This window comes from Aotus nancymaae, unplaced genomic scaffold (assembly GCF_030222135.1).
Source record: "Aotus nancymaae isolate 86718 unplaced genomic scaffold, 86718_ANA_hifiasm-v0.15.2.pri h1tg000004l, whole genome shotgun sequence".
Classification (NCBI taxonomy): Eukaryota; Metazoa; Chordata; class Mammalia; order Primates; family Aotidae; genus Aotus; species Aotus nancymaae.
Window position 1 is genome coordinate 32,669,068 of NW_026988415.1, and position 13,778 is coordinate 32,682,845.

At 39.9% G+C, this 13,778-nt stretch overlaps 1 protein-coding gene across 2 annotated transcripts in view; it reads right to left on the reverse strand.

The window, feature by feature from the left end:
- PLS3 (plastin 3) overlaps window positions 1-11,075 on the reverse strand; it is an 89,710-nt gene extending 78,635 nt beyond the window's left edge. For both annotated transcript variants that reach the window (XM_012451786.2, XM_012451788.3), the window contains exon 1: window positions 10,970-11,075. The gene's annotated coding sequence lies outside the window, so the exon portion shown is untranslated. The remainder of the gene's footprint in view (window positions 1-10,969) is intronic.
- Between the last annotated feature and the right edge of the window lie 2,703 nt (window positions 11,076-13,778).

Below are 13,778 nucleotides of genomic sequence, written 5' to 3' on the forward strand. Positions count from 1 at the left end.
GATCTGTGACCAGAAGTTCAAGGCAGGAAATTAAGGTGTTGGCTATACCTGTAGTTACTTGTTATTATCCATGAGTCAAATAAAACTTAACAGAATACTGTACTACAGAAAGTATAAGAGCTGTGCGTGCAAGTAATGGTGAATGGATGTTTTTTGGGCTTCTGCATACATGAGTATTTCCACAGCTGCAGAACCAACTACTGCAGAAGTACATGCTGTGCGCAACATCTACAATTTAGTAAAGCTGGAAAGAATTTTATTTTTGTAAAAACTAAATGGGGTGTGGCTCATTTTTTTGCCAAAGGGCTATTTTATTCCAAGACACTGGTGTCTGCTGACCTTCATTTGTAGGCTGAGCAATGTTCTATTTAAGTAACATTAACTCATAGTGGGTTCTTTTTTGGTATGCAATAATTATTGCAAAGAAGAAATAACAATGTTTAAATGCGATTTGTTCTTAGTTTAGATTTGATTATATTGGGTTATAAGTGATGTCTTTGTTCACATTAGGTTTATATTTAGAAATTATTTTATGCTGAGAAAAAAGGCCATATTTAAATTCATTTTCTTTTTTCTTTTTTCTTTTTTTTTGAGATGGAGTCTCACTCTTGTCACCCAGGCTGGAGTGCAATGGCACGATCTTGGCTCATTGCAACCTCCACCTCCCAAGTTCAAGCAATTCCCTCACCTCAGCCTCCCAAGCAGCTGGGATTATAGGCACCTGCCAGCATGCCAGGCTAATTTTTCTATTTTTAGTAGAGACAGGGTTTCACCATGTTCATCAGGCTGGTCTTGAACTCCAGACCTCAGCTCAGCCTCCCAAAGTGCTGGGATTACAGGCATGAGCCACAGCGCACAGCCTAAATTCATTTTGTACATTTATGAATATTTTTAGGTTTCATGAGAACCAAGATTATTTTTGTGTCTTTCTGTTCTACTATACTGTAGGAGTATCTTATCCATCTTTGTAGCCCTAGCACCTAACAGTCTGTATTAAACTTATGGTAGTTGAATGAATGATGAAACCAATCCAGAAATAGACTAATAAAGTAATTGTCCATATTAGTATTTTTGGTTAACTGTTATTCATCTGTAGTTTGTACCATCTTAATATATACTTAAGAACTTTGGGCACATTTATAAGTTTCCCTGAGTTTTACATCTATTTACCAATGGCCTATAAGCCTTCTTTAATATCACACTTACAGTTTCAAGATACTTATTAACCTTCCCTCCTTCCTACACAAATCTCTGATTAGAGAATTTTTCCCCTTCTGCTAGCACCTAATCGATTAGTTTGCTTTTTAAAATTTATTTCTTATTTTTATTTTTTAAAGAAACAGGGTCTTGATACCTTACCCGGGTTGGTTCTGAACTCCTAGGCTCAAGCAATCCTCCCGCCTCAGCCTTCCAAAGTGCTGAGATTACAGGTGTGAGCCACCATGCCCAGCCACTGGTTTGCTTTTTATCTGAATGTTAACTAAAGCTGGAACAACTTGTTTGAGGATAAAATACTAAATGCATGGGTTGGCTTACATTTCCAAACATGTAAATGGATCAATATTACTTTTCTGTTAGTTATACTTAATAATAATTTGGGTCTATTTGCTTTTTAATTACCACAGGACAAAATATAAAATTGTAATTATTCATACCCACTTGTAAAAATGCTTCAACTGCAGCTTTACAATGGAGACCCACAAACTGCTCAAAATATTTGCTGAATGTGTCAATAGCCTTCATCATTTCCTGGTTTTTGCTTTTGAAAATTTCCATTAGATGAAATAATGGGCATCATAAATATGTTTTAGATTCACCCATGTTTAAAGGCTACATGTCATCATGGAAACATACTGATTTACTTTATAACCCTCTGCGATCTTCAGCATTTTAAGTTTTCAGTAATGTATTTTCTCTTTGCCCCTACTTTTTTTCCTCCCCCACAAGTCAGGTGTCAACATTACCTATTACCTTTCATTCTGATTTAAGCTATATTTGTTAGTGGCCTTGAGTTTATAATGGTGTCTATAATTTATTGAGCCATGTTTCCAATTTTTCTTTAAAGGTGAGTTCTTTTCTTTTCTTTCTTTCCTTTTTTTTTTGAGACAGAGTCTTGTTCTGTGTCCCAGGCTGGAGTGAAGTGGTGTGGTCTTGGTTCACTGCAGCCTCTGCCTCCAAGGCGCAAGTGATTCTTGTGCCTCAGCCTCCCATGTAGCTGGGACCATAGGCACAGGCCACCGTGCCTGGGTTAGTTTTGTATTTTTAGTGTAGAGGCAGGGTTTTGCTATGTTGTCCAGGCTGGTTTCAAACTCCTGAGCTGAACTGATTCGCCTGTTTTGGCCTCTCAACGAGTTGGGATTATAGCCATGAGCCACTGTGCCCGGCCTTGTCTAGTTCTTTACATATCCTCACCAAAGAATAAATTAAATTATAAACAAGTTTCTGAGCTAAGCGAAGAAGTTTCTTCAACCTGAAACATGGCTACAATCTTTCACATTCACAGTGAAAAACAATAAAAAGCAGCATTTTTCCAACACCATTAAATAAAACACAAAAAATCCCCACTAATATATAAAATCTTGCCAGCCTGGGAAACATGGGGAAATCCCATCTCTACTAAAAAACAAAATACATAAAAAAAAAAAATTAGCCAGGAATGGTAGTACACACCTGTAATCCCAGCTACTCAGGAGGCTGAGGCATAAGGATTGCTTGAACCCCAGAAGTCAATGTTGCAGTGAGCCGACATCGCAGTGTTGCACTCCAGCCTGGGCAACAGAGCAAGACTCTGTCTCAAAAAAAAAAAAAAAAAAAAAAAAAAGGCAAGGTGCTCAAATTAGAGAAAAAGAGGTAGATATAGATACCTCGCAAAAATCATCTAAGGCCACATTAATCAGCCTGTAAATGAAAATACTTATTGAGTACCTACTATATATATGCTAGTTGCTTTATAAGTGGTCTCATGTAATTACAAGAACAATGTTAAAAGTGAGTGGATTATTTTCATTTTATACATGGGGAAATTGAGGTTCAGAAGAGTTAAGAAACCTTCTCAATGCCACAGAGATATAAAACGGGAGAGCCATTGGAACCCATACTTTATGCTAAAATCCACTCTGACTAGGCAACATAGCATGTACATGATCTTCCTGAAAAAAAATAGAAAGGTAGTGAGAATGCGTTGTGTGGGTCAGAGGAACCGTCCAAGTCACTTCTGGGTCATAATGGAATTCCCAGACCAACAAAGTCCTTGGTGAGGCTAGTCAACTGGAGGAAAGAGAAAAACACCAGGGAAGGGCCTGTGAAATGGCATGGGTTAAGTTTGAGGAGGGATATGTAATGTACAATGAGCCATCTAAATACACAAAATATTTATGAATTCAAGTGCTTGGAATTTAAGGAGTCGCCATATACTGAAACCAGGTACAAATTAAGTGTCGGCATCAGAATTTTTACTGCTATTGGACCTATGTTTAATAATATTATTTAAGCAACCTGAATGAAATGTAAAACTTTGAGTTTAACTGTAGTTTACTGAGTGATATCAAAGTACTTTAAGAAACCAACAGCCTGAGATGAAAGGGCCTATCAGCAAATAGTCATTTAGTCAACACCAGGCTTAAACGTTTCTTTAGGATACTGAATGCTCATGGGCACAAATAAACTTTGTATACTTGAACTGAGTTTTATAATAATATGAAATATAAAGGCTTCTTAAAAATAAACCTGTCTCCCTTCCCCTATTAGCAGTTCCGTTTCAAAAAATAGAACTTCCTATGATTGTACACGGCACAGGATCCTACCTCATCCTGCTTTGCACCTGCTAATTAGATCAGAGAAAACCAAAATACTTCCAAGACATATACTTTACCTAAACAAGTTCCAGTTTAGAGTCACATATGATACAATACACTATATAAAGTATGGCCTTTTTTTTTTTTTTTAAGACAGAGTCTTGCTCTGTTGTCCAGGATGGAGTGCAGTGGTACAATCTCAGCTCACTGCAACCTCTGCCGCCTGGGTTCAAGAGATTCTCGTGCCTCAGCCTCCCAAGTAGCTGGGATTACAGGCATGAGCCATTATGCTCAGCTAATTTTTTTTGTATTTTTAGTAGAGACGATGTTTTGCCACATTGGCCAGGCTGGTCTTAAACTCCTGACCTCAAGTGATCTGTCCGCCTTGGCCTCCTAAAATGTTGGGATTACAGGCATGAGCCACCATGCCCAGCCTTCTTTCTTTAAATGCCTCTGTCTGAAATCAAGACTATCTTTTTGTTTAAGCCAATGTTTAAATTTCAGAGACTGTCAAAGGAATTCATCTTTAAAACAATCTTGGCGATTTCTCTTCTAAGAAATAATGATAGAGCTGAAAATGATGTTGGAGCACGAATGCTTACTGAAGCATTATCTATAAGATATGGAAACAAATGTCCAACAACCTGGAATTACTGAAGTAAATTATGAAATATCTATTATATAAAATATAGTGCAGTGATTTTAAACATTTACAAAAATATTTGATTACTTGGAAACATGTTTATAATATAATAAATGAAAATAATGGGATATGTCTCTTTTCCTACATATAAACACAAAATGAGCATTTTAAATTACAGTTACCTTGAATTTTTCTAATCCAAAGCAAAGTGATTGAAAACATCTTTAAAGTACACACTATATAAGACACTTCCCCAATAGATTAACTAATTCATACATATTGAATATTATAGCAATAGGGTGTGCCCTAGGGACAATTTTGTATCATTTTCGCCTCTGAGCAAACTCTTTGCACCGTATAATGGTAATTTTCCCTGATCTGAAACACAAGCCCCAAAATGTTAAAATGAACAATAAGAAATGGCAAAAATGGGAACATTCAAGTAAGTTAAGAAATATAGGATAAAAGCTTGAAAATTACATTCACTTCTGAATGACAGTGTTATTTTCAGTGTCAATAGCAGAATGTCAATCTGAGTGCAACACTATGTAATTAGAGCTTATAATGTGGAACACAATTATGCGAATATTCAAAACTATCAAATGGCCCTTAACAGATTTTATTTTACAGAAAGTAAAAACTTTATATTTATATATCACACAAGACTTTATATAATATACATAAGCACACATAAGTATATATGTACTCGTGGGTGTATGAATATCACAGCTTAATGGAATCAGACTTATATTTTCAATAAACTGGACAGAGCATGAATAGGCAACAGAGCGAGATCCTGACTGGAAAAGAAAAGAAAATCCAAGTTAATAGCTTTGAGGGTGTTTATTTTTCAACTTAACTTCCCACATTTTCTGTCTTTTTTTTTTCTTTACTTTTTTTTTTTTTGAGATGGGGTGTCAATCGGTTGTCCAGGCTTGGAGTGCGGTGGCACAATATCGGCTCACTGCAACCTCTGCCTCCCAGGCTGAAGCAATCCTCTCACCTCAGCCTTTTGAGTAACTAGGACTATAAGCGTGCACTACCATGCTCAGCTAATTTTCTGTATTTCAGTAGAGACAGGTTTTCACCATGTTGGCTAGGTTAGTCTCCTGGCCTCAAGTGATCTGCCCACTTTGGCCTCTCAAAGTGTTGAGATGGCAGATGTGAGCCACCGTGCCTGGCCATTTTCTGTGTTATTGATGGCATGCTACTTAAAGGTATAGATTATCTCTTCCACTATGTAGTTTCCCAAACCTGCATGTTGTCCTCCTTTAGACTGCAATTATGAGGAGGAAAAACTTGACCTTTCATAAGGTTTTATTTACATGAAACCTCCCATTATGGGCAATCACAAAACTAAAAATGAGGTGGTAATCCAATGGACTCTGTAACAATTACCACTGAAGACCAAAATTCTACTCAGTAGTTAGTTAAAAAGGGGGAAAAATCATCACCCAGTTAATGGCTTTAATGGGCTACTTTGCACAATATTTGAGGTAAGAGATAGAAGAAAGTATCACATGTAGGTTTTCATTCTATTGTTATCAATCTATTCTTTTATTTTTCATTATAATATGTCTGGCTTTATTTTTCGTTTGCTTGTAAAAGTTGGATAGCTAGAGAACTTTTACAGACAAGGAAAAATGTAGCAAGACTTACGTGATGAGAACCCTGCCATCTCTGTAAACTCTTGTTAAAGCTTTAGTGTTTCTATGATATACTACTGCAGCACTTTGAATTTATATAGCACCTGTCTGCATAAGAGCCAAGGCTTCACGTTTCTCACTTATCCTTTCACCATGCTTGTGAAATATGTAGATTGGAAACACATGGCTTAAAACTAAGGTGAAACCCAGATATGACCACAGGAAATTTCAAAGATTTACTTAAGATGATCTATCTGTCCAGACTGCTGAGGACTAAAAGACCCTAAATTCTGTGCTCAGTGCTTTTCCAATAAACAACACTACCTCGTTATAAAAAAATTTCTAAACTTTTACGAAAACGTAAGGTTTCTCATATTATAAAATCATCAGGCTTAATGCAGCAAAAATCCCTGTTAAGGAATTATATAAATGGCACCTCTTTATTTTAAAGAACTAACATTAGTCAAAGAATAACCCACTGGTGACCACTTTCCTGAATAGTCATCAATTTGCCAACAAAGTATTTAGCTTGTTTCAATACAATTGCATCAAAGTTTGAAAAGTCAACTGATAACTGAAATAAGTCAGATTATGAATATTTGAAAAAAGAAATCTTGGCAAACCGAAAAGCTTGAGATATCTTCTCTTTTTATAAACGAAGGCATGCATGGTACCTGGCACATATATCTACTCAATTAGTTATCAATATAATAATTTTAAATGACTTTCTGAAGGTCAAATTACGAGTCAATGGCAGAGCACTTTCTAGAATCTAGTTCCTCTGAGGCCAACTTCAACATAATTAGCATTTTCATTTTCATATACCAACAATGCTTCTTCATCCCTAAAACAGTTTATACTCACTAATATTTATCTTCCAAGTGTCAAGAATAAGGCAGAATTTTATATTATTAAATTTATCCTGAATCTTTTGAAACTGCATCACCTCTGTAACAAAAATAAATTGGCCCAAGTATGATCAGATCTTCTCCTAAGACTGACATTTCATGATTAGACTGTTTTCCTAACTTTAACCAAACCTTTCTCATAACTAAAATCAGCTAGTCATGACCACTGGTATATAAAAGAGCTTCCAACATTGTAATGTATCCAAAAAGCCTTGACACCTCCAACACACTGAATATACATTATGTGGTATATCACTCTCTAGAATAATACATACTCAAAACATGACCCATCTGATTTCTTCTAAATGACTTTTATTATTTTCACAGCTCAAAAATTTTGCCTTCTGGATCATTCTTCACCAAAAGGAAAATTGTCATATGAGCAAAGACGACATGATTCTAAAAACAGTTACCCCATGTTGTCATGTATTGAGAGATATTCATTTTCAAATTTTATTTTATACCAGCTACTTTCGGAATCTGTACCAAACAGCAAAACAGAAACAGTTCGGCTTATACATTCCACATGGATTATATTAGATCAAACACAGTAGCAAACTCATGAATTTATCATATGTGCTAAGAACACTGTCAGTACATTTCATGAACATCCAAGTAGAAATAATGCCTAAAACAGAATATGAGATAATGGCAAGTGGACTTTCTTCTTGGGCCCTCTTAGCATCACCAAAAAGAATCACTTTGGTGCTCAAGCACCATGGCCAAGCTGCCCTTTTCTTTTCAGTAACAGGATTCTGTTCGCCTGGGATAAAAATCTCATTGAGTTTCTGACAGTGCCTTGGATACTGACATTCTGCCATTATAGTCACAAAGTCTAATGTGCATGTAACCATTTGTAGAAGAGGCTTAATCTCAACCAAATTATTACTCACTAGTTTTAATTAATCCTTCTACCCAAAATGCCATAAGTCTAGCCATTTTTATCAGTTGAATCTAGATGGTTACATCAGACTAGAGACTTTGGACTTCAACACTGAATCGTCTGTATTAAGGCAAAGCGCAATTTATTTATTAATAGCTCTCCACCCCAGGTAAAGCAAGGGGTTGCTATCGGCTAGATCTAACAGAAATTAAGAATTTGACTCCCAGTTCCCTAATTTTAATAAAAATTTGGGCTCATTATATCATACCACCAAAAAAGGAAGTCAGCAATATTGGGGGTGGTGTTTAATGAGTAGGCATCACAAGAGAATGAAATGCTGTGGACTGGAAGCCTAGCGATGATTCTATTTGTTAGCGATGATTCTCATTGAACACCACTTAAAAAGGAACTTACTCCCTTACCACTTTAACCTAGTTGAGTGGTAATAACTCCCCTTTTTTGAGGTTAAACATTTGTTATTTCAATCTAAAATTATATTGTCACCTCACTTCCACTAGAGGGGCCTATCTACCAGTGTAGTTAACGCTAGTAACTCAGGTGCACCTTAAACCCATTTCCAGCTAATCTGTGCCGCAAGGTTAGCCTTGGGGTCAGAACTATGGGCTTTAAGGTTGTTCTAGTTTTCAGGTTCAGAAACAAGAAAAGAAACAGCAAGAAAATGGAGTGCTCCAGTCATTCAGAGGCTGCTGCAGGAGACAAAGGGTTTTTGGGTAAAGAATACAAAGTCAAAATCTCTTAACTATTTTCTGCCCTAGTTGTTTTCAAGGCTGAATATGCATCAACCAAGTCCTTTTTTTTTTTTTTTTCAGATAAGCAAAGCTTTTAAACTCCAGACCTCAGAGGCTCCTCTCCCTCTTCTATACTCTGTAATCTATAATCTGAATAGCCAAATTGCCACGTTTTCCCAGCAGCAACCTTAACTTGGGCCACGTGGGCGGGTATAGGTCAGTATGGGAAAGTTGTTTCAGTGCCCTCTCATTATTCAACCAAACCATTGACAGGCAAAAACTCAACCAACTCGATGTATCAAATTTACTATCCACTGTTCTTGTGCATGATTTCTAATCCAATTAATTCATAACCACAAATAACTGATGGTTAATTTTAGTCAAGAGGCTATCTACTACCTTTAGGTAGATGCCTAAAATAGAGAACAGTTCAATTAAAATATAGGCCAGACCAAGGAATATGAACAGAGCCTTACTTTTTAACACTATCTTGTGGGATATAGCTTCAAAGCTAGCATTCAGGGACAAAATGGGGCATGACTAAAAGGATGACTTCCCTAGAAAATTAGTAAAGTGTTTTTTAAGTTTAGAAAAACCATGAGATTGAAGAACAGAGGAGATATATGTCCCAACTCATATATATTTCAAGCCCTTATTTTAAAAACAGCTACTGTTTTTATTTTATATAAAAGTCGAGCACCGAATTCCCTTTCTGGTCCTCTCATCCAAATCCTAGTAGACTTCCTTGATTAGAAGCTAGTTCGCACTCCTCCCCACCTTTTTTCAAACGTAGAGGTGGTTTTTGGAATATGGGCCTCAGCCATTACATTCCAGCTTTAAAGTCAAAAGCCGTCATGTGACCATCACATCAGAGACTTGGGGCACGTGATTCCAATTGGTATGTGTGGGGCTGCAGCCACTTAGCTGGAATTCACCATAAACTGCATCTCCAGGATCAAGTTTAGACTCCCCAATCCATTGTGACATCCAACAAAGTGGAGTTAAGTGCTTGCCCCTCAATAGTTTTTTACTTCCCCCTACCTTTTCAACCTACTGTTAGCCAGGCTCCCTTCCCTCCTCTCCATCCCTCTTAACAGGCCGGGCGCCCCCAACAAACGGTCTGAAGGATGCTAATTGGCGAGGCTCTCCAACCCACTTAGTTCCCAGCGCAACCCTCTGCACCATTGGGGATATCTTGCAGCTCAGGTGAGAGGCAAGGAGCATCGCGTAAGGCAAGAGTCAAATGCCATCAAACCCACTCCACCTCCCGGGCAGGGATCATCTCGCGTCCCGCAGTCCGGCGGTCAGAACCGCCAGCACACTGAAGCAGCGACGGCGGCGGTAGCAACTTTGGGACTGGCGAGAAGCCAGGGCGGGGGTGGTCAGCTTCCCGGGGCCTCTCATTAGAGCGCTTAAGTACCGCGGGTAGAGAAAAGTAAACACAGGCAAGTGCAGCTGTGCGGGGAAATGCAGGGAATACTATCTCCCTCCCATCGCCCCTCCGGTTGAGCCACTCCGAGAGTCGGGAGAGGTCCGGGGCTGCCGCACGCAGCCGGGACCGCGCGCCCTGGGCCGAAGAGCCAAAGGAGCTGAGAAAAGGACAGAGAGTGCGGGACAGGGGAGAATGGAAAGGTACTGCCCTACTGGCCCAGAGATGTTCTGCTACTGAAAGAAAAAAAAAGTGCTTACTCATAGGGAGACGAGGTGCGCTCGCAACGCTCTCGCTAAGGACAAGGGAGGGAAGCAGGCGGAAGGCAGGCAACCCAAGCCTCGTTCCTTCCCTCGGCCACAGTCCCAGCTCTCCAGAGCCCCAGGGTCGGCTTAAGCCCGCCAGGTCAGCCGAGGCAGGTTTGTGGGGGCTGGAGTAGTGGCAGGCTGCTGGCTCCGGGATTTCCTGTCCTCGGGCGGGAGGAGAGGGGGGGATGGCAGTAGCTGTAGAAGGACGACAGAGGGAAGTTATGTGCTCCGTTTCCACTTCGGGGCCCCAGCCGCGGAGGGGGATCAGGGAAAGGGTTGGCGTCTAGGACTAGAGCCCAAGATTGGCAACAAGTTAAGAGCAACTAGTAAGAAAGCACCATTTAATACAGTGAAGAGCAGAAAACGTGTTTGCGGAGGGTTCTTGTAGGGAAACTCCCCACTCACACTCATTTCGGTAGCGAACGATCGCCCGGGCGCCCGAGGGCTCCAGCTGAAATTTCTCCGACCTTCCTCTCCCCCCCATCCCCGCCCCGCGGGCGAGACACGTTCCTGCTGAGCTTAACAGAGATGCTCTCCCCGGGACCCACTCCTGCCCACGCCCAGGACACCCGCTCCCCTAGTGCCCCCCGTTGTTTACAAAACACTTACGTAAAGTCACAGAGTCCAGGGTCTGGCCCGACTGCCGCCGACCAACGCACTCCGACAACTTCTGCCCCTCGGAATCTTTGCGGCTATGGTTCTAAAGCCAGCGCTCCCTCCCCTCCTGCCAGCCCCCTCCGCCCCTCGGCCGCCGCTATTGGCTCGGGTGGTGCTAGCAGTCGGCCTGGGAACCGCGAAGGGGATTGGGCCTCCAGCCTGTCACATCAACTGGGTGGGGATCCGGGAAAATAGGCACGAGGATGGGCACCCAGGAGGGATAGGGATTGTAACTCTGCAGTAAGGAGAGGAGAATGGTCCGCAGCGCCTGAGTCTTCCCTTCCTACTTGGGCTAAGAAGAGGTTTGAAGTTTAAAGTGCCTGGCTCGAAGTACATATTCACAAAATCTTGTGGGATTAATAAAAAGATGAAAAAGTTGGCAAGGAGAATTTGAATGCCACCTATATAAAGTCTATGGGGGAGTGGGTATGGTTTCTCCCAGAATCGTAAGAAGAATCACGGCATGTTGGGGGACTTTCCTAGTTACAGCTGCAACAATCAGTCCAGGTGCCAACCGGCTCAGAGGAAAACATCAGCAATCATTCCTTCCCTTAAGAAGTCAAGGGAGAATATGGGCAGGGCAGGACCCTTAAGCCTTTGGCCTCATGCCAAGCAAATTGTTAGCCCACATCACCTGTCTGGTATGTTTGTCCATGCGGAGAGAGGTGAGAGGAGGTGGTTGGAAGTACCTTGGTTCCACTCTTTTGACCTGAAATGGGTATCAATTCTCATCAGTCTTCTTTCACCAGAGAAAACATGTAGACGTGTTACTGTTCCCCAGAGTGCCATTTCTTCTCCTTCTCGGCCCAGGAGATGTCTTCCACGTCTTAGCTGACCTCTCTCATTAATACACGTGGAGGTCATCTGCATTCCAAACCTATGGCTCATCGTAGATCCAAATCAACTCCCAGAGCCACAGTTTGAGGGATTCTGCAGGGTCAGGTCAAGAGACTGACTTGTGGGATCGCCGTAGAAGAAAAAGTCTAAGCCCTTTTCTGTTCCAGTCATAACCGTTTTTTTCAGGAAATATGTGCTTGCAAAGTTCTGTCAACATTTAAAATTAGTTCGATTAAGTTGCATTTTACATATACCAGGAAAAAATGCTAAGAGAGGCTTTAAATTTGAATGTTCTTAAAAAGGAACCCCTATTTCATCTGCCATTATAAATTTCCTTAGAGAAATTAATCTGTAGTGAGTGCCAAGGCTTCTTAAAAGGGAAGAACTTGGGGAGTTCATATATTGCCTAAAGGCTAGACTAGCAGAAGACTTGGCACTAGGAAAAAGCCTTGTTAAATATTAATTAATGATAACCAACTGGAAGAACTTATGAAAGGCACAGGAAGGTGAAAAAGGAATGAGAGGGCAATCATGCTTTCACAAACATTGAATTTGTGTTATGGGAGATTGGGAGATTTTCTACTGGTTCAGGTTTGAGTCAGTACAAAAATAGTGATTTCAATATGTTGGCGTTGGATTGAACATGGAGTCAGTGCATTGCTACACACATTTACAGTAAGCTCCCAAATGAGATTTCTAGCATTCAATAATTTGCCCAAGGTTTGGTATGACTTCTGGAATTCTTTACAAAAATGTTCGAGATACAGGAAATAGGCTCCTTTAATTTTCTACCTTTTATGGTGTCTGTCAGTCACCACTGAAGAGCTTCCACCTGCTCTTAAACTGAAAATTACAGACTGAGCAATAGCATGAAGGGACTCTTTAAGCTAAATTTTCCAGTGCAGATATATTTGCCTCCATTACGTTGTATTCAATTTTAGTTTATTTTTCAAAATCTAGAATTTTAAAGTAAAAATATTAAGAATCCTATGTATATGCTATTTACAGTTCCAGTTTTTTATTCAAAAAAGCTTACATGGGGCTGGATGAGGTGACTCATGCCTGTAATTCCAGCACTTTGGGAGGCTGTGCAGTGGGAGGATTGTATGAGGCCAGGAGTTCAAGACTAACCTGGACAACATAGAAAGACCTCATCTTTACAAAAAAAAAAATAATAAAATCTGTAAAAAGCTCAATAGAAACTATACTTTAATAAAAGTCTTCATTCACCACTGAGAATGTCAGAATTCAGTCAAGAAATGTCATTTTAATTGAAATGCAATAGTCCGTAGTTTCAAAGCAGCAGAGTACCTAGCTGATGGCATTACTTCTCATTGCCTCAGTACCTTTCCAACAGATAAAACACGCCCTAAACACAGAAGCACCTATTGGGATGCTAGCTGAGATTCCTGTTTAACAAGCTCCACTATATAATCCACTATATATAAGTACAAATGAAAAACCATTTTCATTCCTGGGAAGTGTTAAAAGAAAAATTTGAGACAAATTAAATTTAACATAGTTTAATTGAGCCATGAACGATGGGGCAGCCACCCAGAACCAGACTAGTGCAGAGAGACTGGTTCTGCCACATGGTCAGGGAGAATTTATGAACAGAAAAAGAAAGGTGACGTACAGAAAATGGAAGTGAGGTACAGAAACAGCTGGATTGGTTAGAGCTTGGCATTTGCCTTATTTGAACTTGTTTTGAACAGTTGGCTGCCTTTCATTGGCCAAAATTCAGTAATTTGTACAAGAGAGGGTTACAGTGTTTTTACACATCTGTTTAGGTTACAGTTCACTATGTATGGAAATATCTTTAGGCTGAACTTATGTAAGCAGCTTAGGCTAAACTCTTTTTTTTTTTTTTTTTTTGAGGCAGGGTCTCACTCTTTCACCCAGGCTGGAGTGCAGTGGCATGATC